A 24,851-nucleotide genomic window follows, 5' to 3' on the forward strand; every position below is an offset into this window, starting at 1 on the left:
CATGTTCTTTGTTTCAATACGAGTCAAATCAGGTCAGGAACAGGCCAAAGGCTGGGAAGCATTTATGAGGATTATCTTATAATTCCTTTAGTTTGGTATGTCTCATTTTTTTATTAAAACAAAGTTTACACACAAAAGAATTTTGTGCTTTATAGTACTTAGAGCTGGACAAAATCATAATTGGCATCACAGACCTCATTCAATTAATAGCATTTAAAAAAGGAAATTAATTAATATTAGTTAACAGAAGCTAGCTGGATCTCTGATTTTACTAAAATATTCTTAAACTCGAGCAGAAACCAGCAGTTTTAAAGACCTGTTTTCTGAACTATATAGAGCAGCATTATCTAAAAAAGTAACTTTACTAAAAAGTTATAGGATTAAAGATGAACATATCAACCACATTTACTTTTTAACAGGTTATTCGTTATCTTGATTGATGCAGGTTTAAGTGTCTGCCATGATGTCTTCAGAAAATTTGTCTAAATAAAAAGTCCTGATAATTTATTTTAGGATGAAAAAACTACTATTACTAAGTATTTTGCTTATTTGATCAAGTTGATTTATAGGATCCTTAGAGGAAGCTGAAGAGTATATCCAAGCTTTGCTAAGGAATGCATTACAAGAGGAAATCAGGCTTTTACTGTAGTTCACATTAACATTATGACTTTATCAGCACTTGTAAAAGCAGATTGCGATCCAGGTCAACTTCTTCTGTCATTCAGCTGACATTAGATTATCATAAAACTACTAAATGGACTGAACCTATGTGGTGCTTTTCTAGTCCTACTGGCCACTCAAAGCACTTTAACACAGAAGTTGAATTCACCAAGCCACACGGACAGAGCACACACCGATAAGTAAGTAATTGAAGTGCCTCACACCTGAGATGAACCAGGAAAAGCCGACAACCTCACTACCTTTTTATTTGCAGAAAACTCCTATTGCTGAGCCACAAAGATCCCCAAAACATCACATGTCTAAAACCTTGTAAACATCAATGAATTCACCTATGAGACATTTGATACAGTCATTTTGTTAACTAGTGTTTTGGTGCAACAAACTTGGATCAGTGACTCAGGATTTCAAAATCTAAAAGGTCAGTCTGATTCAGATTTCAGTTACAGGCAAAGGACTTTTTGGTCCAGATGAAGCCAGGTTTCGGTGCGTCAGATGAACCTGTGGCTGGGATAGATGAGGTGGATGTGAACCCAACAACCTATACTCATCAAGGGAAGGTTGAAAGCCGCCCCCCTCGTCTTGCACGGTGGAGCTGTCTGATACCCCTATCTGCATAGCAGACTACAAACTGCCATGTTTGCGAGCCAACAACACAGACCTTTCCAACCCTTAACACACATGGACCGACACAAAACCAGATAACAACCTTTAGAGCTGAAGTTTTGTTTCAGAACCTCTGCTTAAGAAACTATTGACTTTATTCAGGATTTTTTACCACCACATTTTGCTCACCTGTTGTCAGTCCACACTCTTTTCTTTCTCTTCCACTTGTTTCCTACAACCTGCTATTCTTCCTTATGATCTCCTCCCTCTTTACGTCCAAGGCGGCTTACCGTGCCACTAATTGGCATGGCATTCGTTTTACAACGCCGATCACAGTTCCAGCTTCAGGCTGTTTCACTTCTATGATCAAACTTTTCTACCTTATTCAGCTCTGTGTTGCTGTAGCAGTAGACTTTTAACCAAATTAATATTTAAGAAGTCAGCAAAAAAACTGTTGAATTTAAAGAGAAATAAAAGGAAACCCCTGCTGCACATATATCAATAAACCATGATTCATTTAATAGATATGATTCTAATATTCATTTTCACAATTTTCATTACACAACATATAATCAGCTCCTGAAATATAGCACAGTGTAATTTACGCAGAGCCACATTTGTTCTCACAGTAGTTCTTAACAACACATAAGAAAAGCAGAATTGAGAAGGCTGGTAGTATTTGTACTGAGGGGGGTGGGGGGGTTTCCACCCTTTCTACACAGTTAGCAGCTCAGTTAGCGATTAACATTATTAAATGAAAAAGCTCCTTGCAGCTCTCACTTTTCCTTCCACACCTCTGTCACCTTGGCACCTTTTTCCAGCCTGGTCTCTCTTATCTCACCCTTTCGCACTGCTTATTACTTCATGCTTTCTGTTGAAATCCACATCAATAACATCTGCAAATAATGACTTCATTAAAATAGAAAATAATAAAAGATCCTTGCTTCCTCTTCCGCGCAAACAGATAAATGCTCAATGAAGTTAAACATGCACTTAATGCGAGGCAGCGGTGAGAAAATGCGCTCACATTAGTTTTTCAAATACAGAGATCAGGCGGAGGTCTTAAAAGATACAGAGACGTTTTAGAACGAAAATCTGGGAGCATCAACTTTGATGAGCCAAAATCCAGCGGCATTAAACCCGACATGTCAGTCAACCGTGTTCCTCTGCTCAAACGGGTGCATCGCCCTAATGTTGAACATGTGAAAATGACCGAATGGGAGAGAATGGTGTTGTATTGACAGAGATGGAGGCAGAGCAGCAGGCAGTCAGACGCTCTGTTCTGCTTCACTGCAACATGGGAGGGAGGCCAGCGTGGACACACGCACGCACGCACGCACACACAGATGTGAAAACACACACGCAGTCATGCACACAGACAGACATGAACACACTCTCGTAGATAAACACACTGTCACTGTTTCTCACTCCACACACACACACACACACACACACACACACACACACACACACACAGTGCAGCAGGTGAGGTGCCAGCACATCACAGCGCTGCCATTTTTCAGTGTCTTGCTCAGGGAGAAGCGCTCTGACATTTTATGAAGCACTCGGCAGAAATCAGCAGCTTGTAATGGCGGCTGGACTGTCACTCCTTTCTACTCCCTCTATCTCTTTTCCTCACACTGCCTTTAAGATATTATCTCCACTCATTAGCATAATCTAATCAATTTTACAACGCTGACTTTTAATTAGAAAAACCCAATCTTGCACTCTTATTCTGCTTGGACCCTTTTTATGATTTGAAATAAAATTGTATAAAACTGAGGAAGGAAGTAAGAACACTAGGAAAGTAAAAAAAAAAAAAGGCTCTTATCATAGTCAACAGTTAAAGTTTTAGATTGATTATCAAAGGGTCAGAAGTGATAAATCACTTAGAGAAAAAAAAATAGTAACTTAAACCTCAGGCTAAACAATACACAAGTGCACACAAAGCAACAATATTATGGCATGAATTTGCACAGAGAGAAAGTGTCTAATTGATAAGAACATCTGAAAGCAGTTTTTTATTTGACCCCCAGTAACACGACGGCTGATATTTCAGTACGTGCTCAGCAGAAAGAGCGAATGATTAGAGATTCAGCTAGCAAAAAATGTTTCCCGAATAAAAAGGGGATCTATAGCTTTGATTAACTCTCCGGTATAATATTGCTGTGCCCAACAGGCTCTCTGTTGAGCAATGATTAACAGCTCATGGCTCTACAAACTGCTGTTAGCACATTAACGCAATGTTTACATTAGCCGGACCTGTGCAAAAGCCATTACTGCTGTACCTAAGTTAACACTTGCCTTTTAGAAGCCGAGAAGCCTGCATGCATGTGGCCCGACAGTTTAAAATGCTGACAAACCTTGGCAACCGTGAACTAAACTTTGCCTCTGAAGCTTCACTAGGGGCCAGTGCATTTTTAAAGCAACTGAGAATAGTATGCCCACAGGGGGAAAGAAAAAAAAAGTGATTTGACTTGAAGTATGTGGGAAGTGTAAGGGCTAAATCTCTTAGTGTAGGCCACGCTATAAACCCTAATCTGAGCCGATTTTATTAATGTGACATTAGCATTCGTAATGAGTAAGAATGTGGGGGGGGGGGGGGACCCTAGGGATATCGTTGTACTATTTAAAAAAAAAAAAAAACGTACACATGTATGCACAAGCCCACGCAAATAGAGGCACTGAAAGACATGCAAACACAAACACTGTTTTAATAAAACACCCACTAAAGTACATCCCTGTAAATTTATTTAAAAAGAAAAAGAGAAACAAAGTTGTATTTCCACAATTCTAACAGTTAGGTTTAGTGAAAACAGGAGTGACAGTTCAAGGGAACCACTCCAGTCAAAAATAAGACCTTTTATTCACTTCACCGTAACATCCTGCAGTAAAGAAGCACAAACATAATGGACCTCATTCAAGAAGCATTCATACTCACAAATGTTTTCGCAAATCATTCGTAAGAGTGATTCACCATATATGAAAGATATTATATTTCTAATCTTCTCTCACATTTTTCCAGTCAGCTGTTATCAAAACCTATTTTTTCACTAAATGATTACATTTATTTTACTTGGAAGCAATTGGTCATTTTTAGGTTAGATTATGATATATTAAGAAACTGCAATATTAAACTACATTTTTATTCGCTGATGACAGAAGTGTATGTCAATACACCTGGATGTCGGTATCAAGGGGCTGGTTTAATTTGTAATTTCTTCAAAGAAGGAACAATCAGAGATCAAGCTACTGTTGAAATAACATCATGACTGGAAAAGGGATAGAAAGTTCATTAAAGCTCCTATCACAGTGAGATTTGTACTCCCAAAAATAGAAATCTAAATAAGCCAATCTAAATAAGGTAAGTGAGATTCTTTGCCAATGGAACACGAAATTTTATATTAAAAGAAAAAACTATTACATTGTCTTATTTAAAATGCATATTATATAATTATCTTGTGTTAAGAATAAAAAAACTCATTCCATTGGGAAACCATCTTATTTACCTACTCAAATTGAGGGCAAATACACTGAATTTAAGAAATCCTTACTTATTTCTAGATAGTTTTTTTGCAGCATGCATTCATTTCACTCCATGGCAGCTCCCTGTTGTTACATTAAATGCGAAATATTTGTATCTGTCTGACTTTGTCAAATTAGAGTTTTGCCGTCAACGTTTTGCATACGTTTTTGCCTTGTGAGAGAGATAGAAAGTGTGATGAAGGGTTGACAAACGTGGTCCGGAGATGTACAGCACAGGTGTGTCTGTGTTACAAAAGGAGATTTAGCAGAATATTTTTGCTTTGGTTGATCTTGAACTCAAATTAAGCATTTACATCATGTGTTGCGCCTCTTGCCTCCATCAGTAGTTTTCATTTACTGTCTTCGCAACAAATGATTTTTCTTTTTACATTAATTTTATTCTTTTATTTTATTTTTACTTATTATATAACAGTGCATGTCATTTACTGCTCTTATTATCCATTTCCTACTGCATGGCTTTTTACCGGTCCTTAAATTATGCTGCACAGCTCTGTCGGTGGACCTCAATTCATGAAATTTTAAAGTTCTTCTTCTCCATCTTCAGTGCCATTTTTATGAATGAACGCCTGCTTGTTCATTCAGAGAATCAGGGGAATTCGCACCCTTATATGGAATGATCGAGGCGGTATTATGCAGATATACATTTCTCTGGAACGCGCACTTAGGAGGATACTTTATAGAAGTTAAGAACTTTTGTTGAATCTGATGTGGGGCGTTCATGAAACAGTAGGATAAAGAGTAAGAGAAATTTACGATTACAATATGAAAATGTTGCATGACGCCCTTTGTTATTAAGAAACATAAAACCAGGTCATGATGTTTTACAGCTTGCTTTTTTTTCCCTACAGCACACATCAGCTAGCATCATCTGTGCAACTCACAAAGGTCACGGCAAGCTTTTACATGTCAGTCTATTGAGTGAACTGTGAAGTTTGCATTAAATCAATACTGAAGGTAACTTCAATCAATCATGATAAATTGTTTGTGTGAATATAAAACACAACCAGTATTAGCATTTAGATAAACAGAGCAGCAACAAAGATACAAAACATGATCTATATTCTCAACTAAAATTACGGCGTGATTGATGTATAGGCAAGTCTTGTAATAGGAATGTAGACAAGGCATTTGAGTAATGATTAGGGGTTAGCAAACTGTCAAACGGAAAAGGATAACATTTCTAAGTTTTGCTTTTTTTCCAGAACAAACCGATCATTTTGCAAAACATTTATGAATTGTGTTTAAAGGATTTCTCTCTCAAACTCATTTTTGCTAGGGGCGTTTACTGACTGCAGTGACGTAGAAGCCTGGTGAGGATGTTTGCTCCAATCAAATCAGGTAATCGGTGTATAAACAAAGCATAAAAAACAGCTTTGTCTAAATTTATAAGGCAACAAATCTAACACGCCTCCGGTGTGTGAAACTAGTTTGCAGCTAGATCCCAAAACAAGACAAAGCATCAAGACTTTAAATATATGCACTGTTTTCTATGCCATGAAGTTCCTGTTCTGCACGATAGTTGCTTTAAAAATGTACATCAGTGAAGACAGTTGGCTGCAGTTTTTATCTGGCTTTCCAAAATAGATTTAAGTAAATGAATGCATGAATGTAGTGAAGGTAACAATCTTAGAAACAATCTTAAAAATTGTATGTTTAAACTTAAGTTGCATGATATTTTTGGATGTTAGGAAATTTTTACAGTGTCAAACTAAGATAAAGAAAAAATTTTTTGCTTTGCCATTGAATCCATTTCAAAGAGGTTATTGATTATTTATAAAGAATATTAATTAACAGAGTTAATTTACCTGTTATCTCTCTAATCTAGCTTTAAAACTCTTTTTAATACCCAATGATTTAACAATTGTGGAAATTTAAAGGCTGAAAAGGTTATTCATTTTAGCTTTTTTATCAACTAAATGGTATTTTTAGTGATAAAAAATAGCTTTTTTTACAGACCAGTTTTCTAAAGAAGAAACCACCTGTCGCTTTGAGCAAGTACGCCCAAAGTCTGCTCTAAAGTAAGAGATTTCTCATTACTAAAACAACTAACTCCTGCATTTGTCACCATCTTTGTCTACCAGGAATTTAAATATTGACATGTTTGGGAGTACACAAACATGTCTAGTGGCAGAAGCAAATTCTCAGGCATGCAGAATTCATTGGAGGCTTCTTCAAACTTGAAATTTGTCCAATAGTTTAATAACTGTAATGTTTTTTTGTTCAGATTTAGCTCAAACAGAAAGGGATAAACAAACCAAAATGGTGTGTAAATTATTAAATATAACTCAGAAATGCATTGGATAAGATCCTCTCACATGATTAAGTCAGTGCAGGACTAAGGCAGGAAACAGATTCATATTCGCTAACAGGCAAGAAAATTTCAAGGGATAACAAATATTTCACAGGAGGTAAAGTAGCTTTATTATAGTTTTAATTCTCTACCTAAAGGATAGAATCTCATGAATAAGCATGTTAATATGTAACGGCTTCGTTCTACCTTTTTTTGAGCACCTACTTTCTACTGCTTTTCCCAGAACACTTCTTCTTCCCCGAGGGGCCAAATGTAGAGAGGAGCATTTTAAAAGCCCACATGTGCCTTTAAAGGGGTTTGTCACACCAGCAGACGTACTTTGAAAAGCTGTGCAAATATCCACAAACTGGAACAGCCCTTTTTTTCCTCCCCGTGACATGACTCTATTACCACCACACTTTCCTTGAGTGATTCCACATAAAAAGTCAGAAATATTTGAGCCTCCATTTTTGAAGCCGTCAAAACAGGTTTTAAAATTACTCTTCTGGCTTACACATCAAATGATTGAACACACACCAAGTGAGGTTCTCACACTGTCTGAATTCTGCCCTATGGATCCAATAGTTCCTGGTTTGTTACCTGATATTATTTCAGGAGGCGCTAAGGAGAGCGTGGTTCTCCATTAATGCCGGCTTGTTTTCTCCGTGTTTCTCTGCCTAAGTCGGAGGGAGCAGATTTCTCATTTTGTGAAGTTGAAACCGAAGCTGCCTGGGCCTGATGTTTGATAGCTGTGTCTCACCCACTCACTGCCCCAGAGGGAGCCAGTACCAAGACCATTGCTCAGGGTCTGTCTGTTCACACACATGAAACACGGGCTCAGATTACACAGGGCTCAAAAGTGACTCATCCCAAAGAGTGGGTGGAGAGGAGGACCCTCTGTGTTGCTTTCTTCTTCTTCTTCTTCTTTTCTTTTCCAGAAATGTGTTCTCATATACAGAACCAAACAGTAAGTAGTGGTACGGCGTTATCACAGGCTCAGAAAGAGGACTTTTTGGTTTCACACACCTGCTAAAGACAGATGTTGAGAATAAATCAGAGAGCCGCTCGGAGTGGAAAGAAAAGTGAGCACTGTCGCAACTCTGCTAACTCCCTGTGCAGGGAACTAACTGGAGAGCACACAGCTGCACACCACGACACACACGGATGATGAAAGTAACAATAGCATACAAACACCTGACATGCATACAGAGAGGGGAGGTTTTTTTTTCCAGTTTGTCTCAGAGTCTCCACTTTTTTTGTTTTTGTGCCGATCGGTGCCCAGCTCCAATCCTTAGGAAGCCAAGGTTGTTTAGGTGAAACTGTTTTTTTGGAATGAGGCTAAATCCTCCAACGACCGACAAACAAGTCACAACAAGGCTGAAAGCAGTGTGGGTGGGTTTGTTTTTTGTGTGTGTTTTGTTTTCTCAGAGAGGAAGCTCTTTTTTTTTTTTTCCACTGCTGACTTTGTGATTTTTTATGATTCCTTCATGTAAATTTAAAACCACTGGGGTATTAAGAATCAAGACTTTCAGAAAGCCTTCCCCCTGAGTGGATGTTTTGCACAGTGATATGATCAGGAACAAAACTATTTTGGGAAACAGCGACCTCTGATAGCATAATTTAAACACCAATGTGACACATCCTACATCCTGTCAGTCAGTGTGGCACACTTCCTGGTTCCAGAAACCATGTCTCACAGAAGAGGAAACTCGGAGAAGAACACCTCCTTTGTCTAAGCTGGAAGCCGTGTCTGAAAGCAGTTTGTGTCATTGGTGTTTTTTTTTCTTTATTTCTTTTAAGCTGTTGTCACCCAGCTGGCTCGGAGAAACAAAGTGGCCTGTGGTGTGGGTGCATATGGGTTGCTGTGCGTGTCACAAACAGACACCCTTCACGGTTTGTGGCCCAGAAACGGGATAAAACAGGGAGTTAACCAGCAGTGCGCTGACATTATCTCTCTCTCGCCGTCCTGGAATGCCAGCACGCTGTGAAACTCCAAATATGTGCCGTCCTGTCACACCACATTACGCTCCTATGTGTTTTTTGGCTTTTGTGCATGTATGCATAAAAAAAAGGGAAAAAAAGAAACGAGTGTGGGCGATTTGCCTTTCCTTTCTGCGTGAAAGGCCAAGTGTGAACGCCTGTATCTAAATGCTTGATCTTAAAATACAAGAAGACCATGCAGCTAACAAGTGCTATGAAATTAAGATTGCTAAGGGATTTAAATCCAAAGCAAACAACAAATATGAGTGAAATCTGCGAGAACAAACGTTACAAAGCGTTTGCCAAGAGTGACAACAGATTTTCTCTTTATCTTTAATCCAAGAGAGTCTGCTCCTGTTCGTGTTTACAATCACTGGGCAAAATAGAGCCCAACTCTTACCCCTTGTGATGCCAAAGAGTCTAACATCCATGACTCAAGAGGTCACGCAGCCCATCCAGGCTGAGCATTAGGGGTTAAGGGGATGAAGCCAAGTGTGAAATGTGAGAAGACAAGCCAGCATGGTTTCTCAGGCAACAAATAGGAAGGCGACAAACATATCTGTGTGCCTGTGAGGAACGTGAGGTATGTTAGGAAGAAAGACTGTCACGTCATCCGTTTTTCTTGCAAGAGCAAAGGGGGAAAAGAGAAATAAGCAGAAATAGACTGACTTTTTGAACTGGCTGAGTTTAGACATGTTAATCAGTACTAGCTTGTTGTACTTCAGACCAGGAGGCGGGAGGGGGGGGGGCCCATTGGATTGAGTGTATGTGTGCTGCTAGTTTCTGGCAAGTCGGACACAACTTGGATTTGAGCTGGTTGAAGCAACAGAAAGCTCCAGACCAAGAGATAATCCATCTGGACCGTTTCCCTGCAAAACATATGGAAAAAGGCAGAACGTTTTTTTTTTCTTCCTTTTTCCACCCACTTCAGCTATTAATATCTCATACTCAACATTTGCTCATGACCCACTAAGGACTGGAATTCCAGATGAAACGCAGTCTTGGATTATTACAAAGGGGCGGTCAGGCATCCTTATACAATGGCTTTATGCATCCAATATGCCAAGAAGTGCACCATAAACACAAACTAATGGACGTTATCCAGCTAATATTTACACACACATATTCAACCAACTAGAAGAATGTAATCTCCGCCTTCAGACACAGAACGGCTTGTTCTGCTTAAGTCATTTAAACAAAGATAGCCTCTCTTTGCCACTTTGAAAATAATTCTTTCCACTATCAACGAGGACCTCAAAATAATCACACAACTACCTGACAGCAATTGTCCACGGCTCTGCCGAAACCTTCGTTAAAATGACAGCTCTGTAAATTGTTTTAATTATAGCCGACACAGATAACAGCCTGTGGAAACATCACCCTTTTCTTCAAGTCCCTCCGCAAGAAATCAGACGTACAGTATTCCCTGAAAATTGCAGTTGTTGTTGTGCCAGTGTGTATAAGAGAGCGAGCGTGTGCACGCGTGTGAATACAATATTCATTTTGCTGCAGGAGGACAATCTATGCATAACAATGAGAGGCGCTAATGAAATCAGCCATCAACCTGCGATACATACATATTAAAGCAGGACCTCAGAGTGTCATTCGCTTAGTGCATCATTTGTTCCCACTCCTTTTTTTCTCTCTGCCACCTGACCTTTAGAGCACCCCCCCCCCACATACACACACACACACACACACACACACACACACCACCCAACCCCGACGCGTCTCTACACACTAAAAATAGGACGTGTACCTGCAGTAATCTGGAATCATGCATACATGCATCATTATATAGACGTGACATTAAATTTCTCCCGCATTGAGTAAAGAGGGGAAAAACACACACTTTAGAGATTTAAGCACAGATAATTGATGGTTGGATGTTTAAACTTTAGAGATCTTGCAGAAGCCTTTTAAGCAGATGATGTCAGCATTACAAATGTTAACCGCCGTCAGAGCTGTACCTACGGTATAATGTCACATCATCCCCAACTGCCAGCAAAATCGTGCTCCTCCCTTCTCTCTAAGCACACTTCACGGCTTTGGTCTTTCTCGCTCTCCCTTCCCCTCCCTCCCTAACCCCCACCCCCCCACGCTGGCAGGGAAATGGATCCCTCCACCTGACAGTGGCCATTTTGAGCCTTCTCTCCTCTCCTCTCTCTGCTCCTGCTTAATGGTAAACAATGGGAGAGGGATAATTGATCAAACAGCCAGGGAACCCTCGAAGCAGGGGAAGGTCAATGCCCGCTGGTCCATCTCACTGAGGAGTGGGGGTGGGGGGTAGGTGCATGCATGTCAACATCAGTAGTTGAAATTTGCCTATATCAGTATAAATATACACTTATGAGTTTAAGCAGGAGTTGCATCTATAAATAAGCTTGTTTGACCTTCTGTGTCAAAGGGACCAATAAAACGTACATAAATGGATGCTGATCTACTTTTCTATCTCTAGATATTGACTTGCATATATGTAGAGTATGTGGCTGAACTTGTGTGTGTGTACTTAAATTTTTTGTTGGGGGGGGGGGGGGGGGGGGGGTCTCCGACGCTCTTGAGCTGCCATTTTTCTTCCCTGACAAAGACTCCATCTGCCACAGAGCCATTTGCTGCCTCCCGAGTCGACAGAGCGTTCTGCACGCCGTGTTCACCTTGATGTCACCTCTACACAGCTCATGCCTTGCTGACGCTACACACACAGAGCAACTTAAACACACAACACAGAGCACACCACTTTTCTCTTGCATAAACACACACATGAGACACACACAGGTGTGTATCCTCATTCCTATCCGTCTCCAAACAGACCCATTTTTTTTTTAAGTTTGTTTTTTTTTTTTTTTCAGACACACACACACACAGACTGATTTTAGCACCCTGACGCTCAAACACAAACACACATATTGAGTGTGTCTAAGCAGCGGCCCTCCCTTCCCTCTGCATGGCTGATATCACTGTGCAGCCATCAGCGCTGTGCATTGTGGGAGTGTCTTTTGGGGCAGAGAGACGCGACAGGGGCTGAGGGATTCACACGCCTCTGAAAGACAGCCAGAGGGAGAGAGAAGCAGGAGCAAGGGAGGAGGGGGGGGACAGCAGGGGGGGAGGGAGGTAGAGAAAGAAGGAGAGATACAGAGGGGGGCCGGTAACTGGAAATGAGAGATGGCATTTTAAAGAGGAAGCTGAATTTCACCTGCAATTACCGTAGCTCCGGGGCACATGGCTCGGTTAAGAGACATTTCATTCCAAAGCCACGGCGTGTAGCTGCCGCACTGAGGCCTGAGAGGCGCATAAAGAAGGAGGGAGAGGAGAGAGAAAATAGAGCGCTGCAAAACTCTCTTCTGCCCAAGATGGCCCTCAGCAGATGCAGTGATGAAAGAGAGGAGGCAGCCAGGGATGTAACTGGTAAATGAAACTTATCCGGAATAGGAATCGAGGAAATGAAAGGAACAAGAATGGAAAGAAAAGGAAAGGAGGACAGATTAAGAGACAGAAGAAAAAAAAATGGGTACCTCATTCACAAGGCCCCAACTCAGCCATCTGCACAGCAGACCAGACAGCTGAAATGGGCCTCCAAGAGCGCACACATATACACACAGACACACTGAACAAAGAGCAAACTACATCCAATAAAGACAGATACTCACACTCTCACAGTACAAGTTCATGGAAAGCTGGGTGTGTTTAATGATTAATATCATTCTTGGTATTTTCGTTTTTCCTGTTTTGATCAACCTTCCCACCCGCAGTCCTTTTCCTCCTCTCTCTCACATTGAAGTCAAGGCATAGCAGTTTCCCCTAGGCTTGGTGTCCTGGCTAGTTTCACCAGACACACTGCTTCGTTTCATAGGAGGAGTGTGACTGCACAGAAACCGTAATGAGCTCTCACTGGGAGCTGGGGGCCTCCTGGCACTGTTAATGGCTCCTCTGGTCTGCAGCTGTATCCAGGTTACAACCCGGGCCCATCCGAGCAGCCCTCCCCCCGAGAGACACAGGCCCTGCGGGGACCAACTTCTTGGAGCCACAGGCACGTTTTACAGGCAAAAACCACGATCACAGCAGAGTAATATTTGTTTGGTGTGTGCGTGTTTGAGGGTAGGGGGAAGGAAATAAGACCTAAAGAAGGAGGCGAGAGGGCAGGAAATTATAGAGGATGTCAAGAAACAGGGTCCATATCAGAGTGAGGCGAGAAAATAAAGACAGTTGGAGAGATGTGGTCTGGCCATAAAGGTAGCAGATAGACCCATAAACATAGAGGCTTTCATTGGGCAACAGCTGGCATCATAAGGGTGTGTGTGTCTGTGTGTGTGTGGGTGAGATTTAGAACCAAGAGAAATAGAGATAAATGTATGAGTATGGTCTTGTAAATAATCTCCATAACCACCATTCTCTGGATTGTATAGACAATTAACAAACTATTATTCCTTTTTTTTTTCCCCCTTTTGCACTCAAGTTGCGACTAATAAATATACTCAACCCTAAAACTATGTGCTTCTTTGGTTTTAGTTCACAGTTATTCAGCAGCATCCAACTAAAATTAATGTTTGCCTAAGGGCAAGTGTAGGAGAATTGTGAAAATCAGCAAAAGCAAAGTCTAATGATGCACTTAATACATTCCAAAATTTAAAAAAACAACAACTCATGATTTAAGGGTGTTGAAAACAGAAATATAAAGTTACTCAACTTTTGTTCTGTATTTTTTTATCAAAACAATTCATTAGAAAAATATGTATACATCCATTAAACTTCTAGAATGGTGCAAAATCAAAGTATTCATTTTACAACAAAAAAAAATGATATATAAAATAATTGATTTTTAAATTTTGACAGAAATATTTCACTATTTATTTCTACTTTCAATCTCAACATTAACATGAAACAATTTTTCATCAATGGGATTAGTAGGGTGAAGTTACGTCATACGGGGCTCAGATTCTAGGAGCTCCACGACTGAGCTGAGAAAGTGCTTCTTCTCCGCAAAACGTTTCTCAGATTTTAGCGGGGGAAAAAAACAAAAAAGCAAAAGATGGTGAACACTGGTCAAGCTTTTAAACATCAGCGCCAACTTAAAGAAGCAAAAGGACACGAAGGTTGCTGCTGTCCCTCTGGACAGGCAAGTTATAGGTCTACTTTACTTTAGCATTAGTGTTATAAACCGGCAAGGAGTTAAGCTTGCAGCCATCTTTTTTCAGAAACGCCAAGAGAGCATATTTGTTGTAATTTGGCACAGTTTAGAGAAACCAGTCTGAACTAACATTAGAAATCATACATCAATCATTAGATCTGTTTTTTCTTTAGCTACAGATTAAATTGTTATGTATCTCCAAAAAAGGAATGCATGGAAACTGAAGTATAGTGGCAGATAAAATAAAGAATAAAAAAAAAAAAAATCATGGACAGTTGCGTGTTTTTAATTCACACATTTAGATAATCTTATACGTTGTATTTTTCATTTTCATTTAGACTTCAAACCTCTATCAAGGAATTTGCTGTGATTTTTTTTTTTTTTTAGTGGTAACTGGTTCTTACAGTTTCTGGTTCATTTTGTCCCGTCAGCATTTCCTTCTTCTGTGGTTTTGAGGACTGTGTAAGTCATCTCTTTTGGGTATAAAATGGAACCGTCTAAACTCAGGGCATTTTGTTAACGGTCAGTTAAAGTCAACTTTATTGGTTCTAATTTTGTTTAACTGGTCAGTAACTGGTTCACACAGTGATTACCCCAACATTAAACAGTGATGATGTGATACTAAATTTTCTAAAAATAAACTATCAGCGACATGTGAGCATTCTGTATTGTTCAACATCCAGGAGAGCACTCCAAATAAAACTAACAAATAATGACTTACGCACAGAAGTGGTTTGATTACAGGTACAGAAAAAGAAAAACAGAGGACAGCAATCTTTGGGTACAGTATGGGGAACAAGAGTAAATGGATCATGCAGCCTTCTTTTAATTGTACAAATAAAACAAATCTAAGTGGGTCAGACCTCAAAGGGAGTCGTTTAATGGACCAGACTACTAAAAGCCTGAACACTGAAAACTTTCAGAGATGAAAACATCTCCAAAAAACATAAATGTGCAGTTTTAAAACTGATAATAATTCAAGAAAAAGAAATAAAAAGTTAACATAACCATCTTCCTCTGGGTAAAACTAGTGTGATCTGTAGCTTATTTCCAACACTGTTGTTTTTAAACCTGACAGCCAAACAGACACCACAGCTGAGTCCAACCAGCTCAGATTGCAAACCGCATCTGTGCCCTGCTCAAAGGTTTTTGTAGTATCAGGTTTTTGAGGGCTTCTACTAGTGTTTCATAAATTACTTGAACACAATTATGTTGTATTCCAATTCCCGAACCAAGGCATTGTATGTCCAACAGCTCACCTTTTATACAGGAAAACACATTAACACGCACACCAGGTTACACCAGTACATATACAAACACCACTCCTGCTGTGGCGCTGCATGAGAAAGCTTACAGCTTGGGTTCTTTAGCTCCTGTTTTGTCTGGACTCCATTCAAAATGGCCCCCTCGTGACCACACACATTATGGTCCGAGCAGGCAGCCCCTCAGTGGACCGAGGCTCCCTGGGTGCGAGCAGTGATTCATGGCACAAGGGTCTGTAAAAGGAGCAGCCTCACCCCGCGCTGCATGCAGGACGATGAGAGCAGAGGCCGTTTGGCGGTGGGGGTGAATCAAAAGTCTGCCTTCGCAGCTAAACCCTGTTGAGTCGGTGCAGGCTGAGGAAAGGCAGGAGAGGAACAGCCAGTGCTCTCTGTATAAAAGTCAAGTGAACATGAGTGGGAGTGAAAGTAACACAGAGCTGTAGACGAATAAATCCCACCCCAAAAAGTGTCTGCTGAATCTACACGTCTCCCTATCCCGAGGACAACCTCGGAGTAGCTTTTTAACAATCTTAGCTCCGAGGCAAGTACAAAGTACTAAATGTTTAGGCGTTATCTCTAACACTTCCCTGATCTAACAGAGCACCAGTTTAAAGGGCACAAGAAAAAAAAAAAAAGGAGCACAGCGAGAAACAAAGAGGGCTTCATGAATAAGTGCTGAAAAATGATAGTAGTTGCTGGGATTGATGAAACATTATTCAGGTTTGGTGACAGGCAGCCAGACACAAATTCTTTTCCCTCAGGCTAGAAGGTGTAATTTCCCCCGTTCACGTTTCCGCTGTCACCAGAACAATGTAAAAAATTAGTCATACCTCAATGAATCTATCTATCTATCTATCTATCTATCTATCTATCTATCTATCTATCTATAAAGAGCGTCTTCCTCTGTTGTAACACACAGTAGGATGCGGATGGAAATGCTGGCCCCACAGGAGATACACACACACACATACGAGTCGGACTGCTGTGGGGCTGACGCAAGACTATCTCTGTCTCACGTGTCTCTCCCCTACGGCCGCCCGCTGCTCCTGACCTTCGAGATGTTTTTCTCTCTCCTTCTCCCTCTCCCTTTATTCCTCTCTATTTCACACTCACACCCTCACTCAAACACAGGCACACACTCCTCCCTTCTCTGCACACCTCCCTGCCACTCAGTGTTTTGCCATTAAACAGCACTGCATTTCCAGCTCGGATCAAGCAGATGGGCCTGTGTGAGCATTGCAGCGCCCGTATCACAGCACCCCCCCCTCTCTTTTCTTAAATGCACAGACATGCACTAACACACCAATGCTGCACATTCATAGGATGAGCCCCTTTTTTCTTTTTTCTTTCCTGGAGCAGAAGAATCATCCCGGCTGTGGATGGATGCTTGATGTGGGTACTGTGTAGCTTTGTTGTGTAATACCTTGCTGAGGTAGCTGAAAAAGAAAGACATGCTCTGCAAAGCAAGAACGATAAACAGCAGAGAAGGAGAAGTGAATAACAGGAGTTCATCCCTATGGGTTGACAACCATCGATGTGAGTGACCACTCGCATAGAGTTCAATGGGTTCACAACACAAAATACATAGAACCAAGTATAAGCGCTTTATATGACTGTGCCATTAAACAAATTTCTATTTTCTCCCCCATCTCTTTCAAAATTTGCATATTCCTCTGAGTCTTTTGAGTCGAGCAGCTCCTTCGTTTTTTTTCTGTCTTCCAAGCAACAAATGTCAGCTAATTACTGCATATAGCTGTTTGGATGAGCTCCATCTTTCCCTGTCCTCTACAATTTTTCGTTTCTCCATGGGGCTGCAGGAAGAGTAAGGTGGTCCAGGCAGCAGTTAGGAACAACCAGCTGTAGGGGTTGAGGATAACCCCCCCACTACCAACTTAAAATTGATTCCCCAGGAGAGGATTCGTCAATACTTATCACAAATAACACAACCTGCCCGCACCAACCGGGGTGTGTGTGAGTGTGTTTGTGTGGGGAGAGTCCTGTAATGTATCATTCATCCTGAGAGATGAAGCGGTAACATTAGACCTGATAGAATCAGGTCTGGCAACACACTGGGCTAAAATAGAGACAGTCACATGTGAAACGAGTATTTCCCCGAGCTCCACATTCGTTGAAAACCTTCTTCTAAAAGATCCCATTTGATATGATGACACGCTCATCAGCACAGGGCCTTCGAAAGAGGCGGAGGGAAAGTGCAAGTCATTGTCTGCGTGTGTGAAACATAAAAAAGAAAAAAAATCTGCCACCTTGATGAGTGTGTGCGTGAACTACAACCGCGAGGATGCGGCCGCACCCCTGAGTACAGCTCACAAACAGAGGGTGAGGAAAAAAGAAGAGAGAAAAGGAGAGAATTAAAGCTGCACATAGCGATCCACATAAACAACTCTGCACAATCACAGAATCCCAACCCTGGAGCGCTGTCAAGCTCAGTTAACAACCATTTACATTCAGTGTTGGGTAGAAACAGATAGCAAACTCAAAGAATGTTTATTAGCCTTCTATGTTTCATACAAATATTCTGATTAGAATGGAGGAAATCTAATTAATTGCTTGATTCACTGAATGAACCCCGAATTTGTAATGTAATCATAACAACTGCTTTTCAAGGGGCTCTTGTTAAATTTAATTGGGGAAGAAGAAAAGAAAAAAAAAAACTCTTTCACTGAATGAATAAAAATCAAATTAGGCCTGAAACTGGAGGAGTCTGCAAGTTTGTTTTGACGTGCTACGAAAAAAAAGGAGTAAAAGCAGAAGTATGTGACAATATGTATTTCAAAAAGTCACGCATCGACTGTTTTGCAACACACAGGCATACATGCAGCGGAGGGCAAAGAGAGAAGGAAAACAAGATCGGTACTCACTGTTAGAGATGTCTTCAGCTCTTTGACATAACTGCTGTACCACCTGGAGAAAAGGCAGAAACAAAAGAACTTAAGTTCAGGTTAAATCCACCATTTGAGTCAGAGGCATGAGGTGTCAACAACATGCTTTGGTTTGATATGCTAACAAAACGGTTTCATTACAGCGATGTACAACAGAGTGAACCTACTGAAACCGACCTGTATCAGTCGTGCAGTTACACATCTCTGTATTTGTGGTTTTCAGGCACATCAAGACAGAAATACAGTGATGTTTTAAAGCAAAAAAGAAGAAAAAAAACCACACACACACAGCTGTGGCTGTGCTTAAAGACTCTTGCATGCTCAGGAACACAATCACACCCACAAAGTCTATCTGTCTCCCTGAGCCCTTTTTTTCTTGCAAAACCTGTTTGCTAGAAATGGATCCAGACATTGGAGCTGTGAGTGTGAGGATATTTTCCCTAAACACAAGACAGTTCTTGCAGAGAACCGAGCCTTACCGGCGTTCTCACGCCCATCTTTCATGCATTGTCTCTGAGGCCCTACCGTGCATTTAGAGCCTGAGCCTAATCTAAGCAGCTCACCATAACAGACACCACCCTGATTCAAATAAACTGCAGTCAAACACAGAGAGATTTTTAAAACATTCATTTACACCGCAGTGACTTAATCTCTCATTTATAAAGTGAGGGATAAAGGTTAGGTTTGTAAAAACTACAAGAACCAGATCTCCGCATACAAAGGTGGGAAAGGAGGGGGGGTATCAGAGAAGCAGCACAAACATTTCCAGACGACACCAACACGAGAGCGGTGTTGTAGCGTGTGTGGGTAGCTATCTAACAAGGTTTTGTTGTCTGTAAACACATCCATCTGGTCAGCAGCAACAAAGTGGAGCCTTGTGAATGCTGTATTAGCACAAATCAGCTCAGAAATAACAGCCATAGAAACCTCTTAACAGAATAAAAGTTTCCATTCTCACCAACTGTTTAAGTTTTTTTTGTGTATAACACAGATCGATGTCGAGATGCCCTGCATCATTGCCAGTCTTTATGGCTCAGAATCCAACAGAGATATGCCAATGATGGCTAGCTTCATCCTCACGCAGGATCCTAGCGGTGTTGATGTTGCCTAAACTGATCTAAATAACTGTAATGACTACCTGCATTATGTACACAGACATGAACGCACACACACATACAAGCTGCAGGCACACGCAAACACTCTGATAACTCATCGCCGTGATAATGACAACAGAGAGTCGGGTAGGCTGAATTCATCTTCGGCTTTTTCATAAAGGCCTATTAGCTGATGATTAAAGGATCCTCTGCTCATAGGACTTCAGCTCTGAATGTGATTTGCCAACCATGAGGCAGGTGAATTACACTGGATCAGAAAGCCAACGCTGTCTGCCATCATTTGTCTGACTGGGAATCAGGCTGTTAGTCTATTAACCTTATTTTACTGTTCTTAGTGGTTTCTACTTCAATAGCAGATGGATAAAAAAAAAAAAAACACACATACACCAATTTTTACTGCACCCGGATTCAATAAAAGTGTCTGTGTGAATCATGCTGGTATGGTCGGCTGTAACTAACAATTATTTCATACACAGGGAATGATTCACATTTACTTTAACATCAATTCAATATTTAGCTCGGTTTAATCCAACTGACACTCCACAACTGGAAACCTGAAATCAAACATTTGTTTGAGCAAACTGTGACTGTTACATAATATAAGAGAAAGACTATGAAACAGGAACCAGAGCGCCAGGTGGAAAAACATCAATTTAGATTTATTAGAATGGAAAAGAACAACGGGAGTTTTATTCTGGAAAGACCACAAAGTTATTTTTCAATTCCTACTCATTTATCCCGAGCTGGTCAGTTGTTTGTCCCTCTCTTATAATGTTTACTTTGGTTTTAAGGATTCAAGAAAACAATATAAGTGTCAAAAATTAAAAGATGTTTCATGTTAATATTATATTGGCCTCTTGTGTTTTGCCAGTATGCTCTTATTCACAGATATCTCCCATTCGATGCATGATACCACCCTGGGCAGCACTTACACTACTCAGCACCACACTTATCAGTGCATCAATCTGAAATGTAAACTTGAAGCGCCCAATTAGCAACAAATTCAAGAAGTCTCCATATATATTTAGATGATATATTTAGTCACACAGCAAATAAATGGATAGGATTTTTCAGCAGCTGCAATAAAATTTGAGCAACTTTGTTCCATTCAAATAACAATTCAATTGTTACACTTCTGAATTGTAATATATAGTGTGGGTAAATTGAATTTATTTTGTTACTAACATACCTTCTTATAGATTTTTGCATAACTATAAGGTGTTAAAAGCACGTTTAGAAAACCCTTCTTCCAGCAGCAGAGCGAAAGTTAAAGGCTTTGAGACTGTTTATCTAAACAATCCAACAATGGAGGTCATTCGGTTCAGTTTCAAAAATAAAGCAGGAGTCCAAACAAAAAGGTGCTTTAAACAGAAATGTCTGTAAGAAGAAGCCATGACCCAACCTATGAAAGAAAATCCTTCTGACCAATAATCACATTACGATAAAGCTAAACACACACAGAAATCTAAATAAAAGCAGTTAACACAATAGTAAAGCCCATATTGGAACTGCTGGAACATTAAGCCAATACTCAGTGACTAGAAAAGAAGTCTTTGAGACAACAAGCCATACACCTAATTTAGGTTTAAAATTAATAGAGCACAATGTGACCGGAAACTCCCAAAAAAACATCTTTATTTATAGTATTATGAGTCATACAACTGCTCTTACAAAGAAACCATGACAACAGAGCCAAGATGTGAATAAAAAAAAAAATGTTTTGAATCACCCTGCCTAACGCAAAAACAGCTAAATCACAACAGCTGACATTGTGTTATGTTGCAGACACAAGCCGAGCAACGAAACATTAGAACACTGTTCAGAGGGGAACGTTTAGAACAGAAGCCCATTAACACACAGCGTGTTCTCCTAAACAAAAGAAAAATAAAATAGCTCTGGATGACTGGTAACTTTCTTTTAAATAATGCGCATTTGATGAAGCTAGTGATAGCACAGTTTATCATCATTTTGTCATTTAGCAATAAAACCATAGCTTGCTAAACAACAGCTTTCACAATGCAAGCAGTTTAGATGAAAATCTCTCATCTAGGCTATTTTAACACCAAAAAAATTGTTTGTTTAACGTCTCTTCCTTATCTCCGATACATCAGTCACAGCTGTTTTCTGTTACTAAATATCAATTCAATTAGATTCAAAATGTGAGAACCCCAGTTTTGATATTTTTAACAATGTTGCCATGCTTCCTTAGCCAGATATACCAGACTAAATGTGAGATTAAATGTATAATTTAGTCTGGCCCTGATGAATGAGACATCGGAAGATTATTGATGAGAAAAACCCGTTTTTTTTTTTAACCGCTGTCTGTGCCTATTGGCCAACGCTCTGACCAATGAGCGCAAATGACTGTGACGTAGTAAGCGTGACAGAAAGCTGGTTGGGGAGTGTAAACAAACAGCCTGTCAGTAAAACGGCGAATACGTCCTTAAAAATTAATAAGCGTAATGTAGCGTGCTCATGTTTCAACGAAAACCTCAAGTCTAAGCCTTCCCAAACTGATTTCAAACCTGAGTCAAACGAGAACTGTTCAATAGTTGTTGCCATCTTCCTTGTTGTGCTTTCTCCAGCGTGGGGAAGCTTTGTCGTCACACCCTCAAAACCCCGCCCGCTTTGCATCCAGAAATTCAAAACGCATCTCTGCGTTGTGATTGGCCCGTCAGTTCTAGGGCCTAGGGTATTGATCGAGGCTAGACCAACTCGCAGGCAAAAATTATTTTGGCCGCTGGTGGGTGGGGCTAGTTTATTAGGCTAATGCTTTCTCCTTTTACCAGGTAAAAAGAAATAGATTTGGATTTTTTCTTAAATGGCTAGGGAAAGGATGAGCTCAGGACAGTCAAGATAAGACATCACACACGGTACAAAGCACAATATAAATCAAATATATGTATTAGATATGTCCCAGTGTTGTGTTCAGGCATACTAACTGTTCTCAAAGTGCAAGAGAAGCATTGCTGGAGGACTTTAAAAAATATAAATAAATAAACAATTGTAAATAAATGAAGGTTAAGTTGAAAAGGTCCTTTTAGCACCAACACCCCTACAAGCAGCTTTCGTGCATTCTGAATTTTTACGCCAAACCCCAAGAAAAGTGACTAATTATGTGGACAGTTTTCAGCAAAAATCGATAGTGAATAAGGGACAGCTCCCAATGGTGAGAGTTCACATATAAACATCACTTGATAACTAGTGTTGCACCAATACTGTATCGGACGGGGCCCCAATACTGCACTAAATTGGTGGTGTCGGTATCGGCGAGTACTGACGAATAGGGCACCAATACCCATTCCAGGTAGGCAATAAAAAGTTCTATTGAATTCAATTAGTATTAGTCTTTTTCCTGCTTCACAAAGGTAGGCAGCAGCTTGACAAAGTTATGATGTCAATTATTTTACATCCAAGTAGTATGCAGTTCTTCATATACACACACAAACCAACTTCAAACAGATGGTATCGGTATCTGCTGATACTGCACAGCCAGGTATCGGGAATGTGTATCAGGGCCCGAAAAATGGCATCTGCACAACACTAATGAGAACTTCTAATTCGGTACATAAGTATCACCGCAATCAACCAAAGAAAAATTTTATTCCCTGGATGACACTGAGAGGCATTGAAAATGTTAGAGGAAACTGTTCTTTTCTTTTACATATACTGTCCATGCTCTACACTGCCCCCTGGAATCGGCCAGAACATTTAGATGAATTAACGAAAAGACGCACGGAGTATAAAATGTATGGCTGCAACTAAGAATTATTTTGCAAATTCATTAATTCGTTTGTTATTTTTTTGATTAATCGATTTATAATCGGATAGTAAAAAGTTCCTTAAAGACGATTTTTCACGAAATTAAACCAGGTAAAACCAAAACTTTTCCACTTGGGGAGTTCTGTATAGAGCATATTGACATTTATCTTAAATGCCAAATACTTAAACATTTTGTTTACAATTTTGACGTAATCACTGGGTGGGTTGCTCTGTTAGCTAAAGGCATTAATTACAGTCTCTATACTCTAGTAAACAATTAATTGATCACTAAATTAGTTTATGATTATTATAATAATCGATTAATCGTGATTTAATCTGAAAAATTGTTTTGGGCAATAATAAAATACTGCAAACACTGAGTCAGCGAGTTCTGGGCATCTCATTTCAACACAGAGCATAGATGAATCAACCCTTAATCAGCTTTTATTCAACCATAATGTTTAACGTAACTGAGCAATACTACATAGTAATGGGGTTTTACTTAATTAAGATCAAGACTTCTTAACTTCAGGTAATCCTAAATTTGTTTTTCTCATGTCTTCTCTATTGTATTACATTTATGAACTCTCAAGGTTTCTTGTGCCACAAAAGTGTGTAGGAGTTGATCAGCGTTCCTTCAGCAGGAGTGGCCGAACCTCTGCCATTTGGATTTCATGTTTAATGCTTGGCTGCTGCTGATGTTGTCTACAGAGAGAAAGAGACTTAGGAACCCGAGGAAAAACCCAGGGTGAACAACTGCAGTTGGACTCAAGTCTTGTTTTAGAACAGTCTGGGTATCAGATTTGTAAAGAATGAGGTGCAAAATCAGGATTCAGAACAGGGTCAACTTTCTACACCATTTAGACACTCAAATGTTGATATCGCCAGTCAGTGAAGTTATTTAAACTCAGGGTTCTGTTTGATCTAAATGCTCTTTAGCTGGGCAGTGTTTAAGGAATTCTATAAGTTGGGGAGACTGTTTAACTTGTCAACACAGATCAGCCATAAGGCTTGGCATGGTGGACAATATCGTATTTTATTTCATTTGGGAAAGATAACTCTGTCATCAGCAAACGTGACAATGTTGTACAACTGGTTCACATTAAATTACACCCTCCTTCTGCCTTTGAATACCTTTCACACTATTTTATCATAACATCACAAAGAACTCAATGAATCATTTTGAACAGATAAATCCCCCTAAAATTATTTTAATTACATAATTCTTTACAATTTTTTTTTTATTCAAATAGCCCGAAGAGGGGGAGAAAAGCAGGATTTATCTGCACTGCTAATAATGTTTGCTTATACACTTTAGGCATGCTTGCACATGGGCAACGTGTAACCTAACTGCTCTAACGTCTGCCTGGATTGTCTTGTTTGGGTTTCCTAATCTACCACCACTGCTTCCTCAGATGAACAGATGTTGACTTTACTTTTTAGATACATACAGCAGCTCGCTGACATCTGCACATTGGTAAACACATGGGCCAAAGTTTGTACCCACCACAAAGGGAAGGGAAGAGAAGAAAAGTGAAGAGAGAGAGAGAGAAAGAAAGAAAGAAAGAAAGAAAGAAAGAAAGAAAG

General features: G+C 40.1%; 1 protein-coding gene across 12 annotated transcripts in view; it reads right to left on the minus strand.

The window, feature by feature from the left end:
- The window catches only part of baz2b (bromodomain adjacent to zinc finger domain 2B), a 79,573-nt gene that overhangs the window by 44,273 nt on the left and 10,449 nt on the right, over positions 1-24,851 (minus strand). For all 12 annotated transcript variants that reach the window (XM_015371256.1, XM_015371261.1, XM_015371254.1 and 9 more), the window contains exon 2: positions 18,367-18,409. The gene's annotated coding sequence lies outside the window, so the exon portion shown is untranslated. The remainder of the gene's footprint in view (positions 1-18,366; positions 18,410-24,851) is intronic.

The sequence above is a fragment of the Cyprinodon variegatus genome, unplaced genomic scaffold (genome assembly GCF_000732505.1).
Source record: "Cyprinodon variegatus isolate N-32 unplaced genomic scaffold, C_variegatus-1.0 Scaffold55, whole genome shotgun sequence".
Classification (NCBI taxonomy): domain Eukaryota; kingdom Metazoa; phylum Chordata; class Actinopteri; order Cyprinodontiformes; family Cyprinodontidae; genus Cyprinodon; species Cyprinodon variegatus.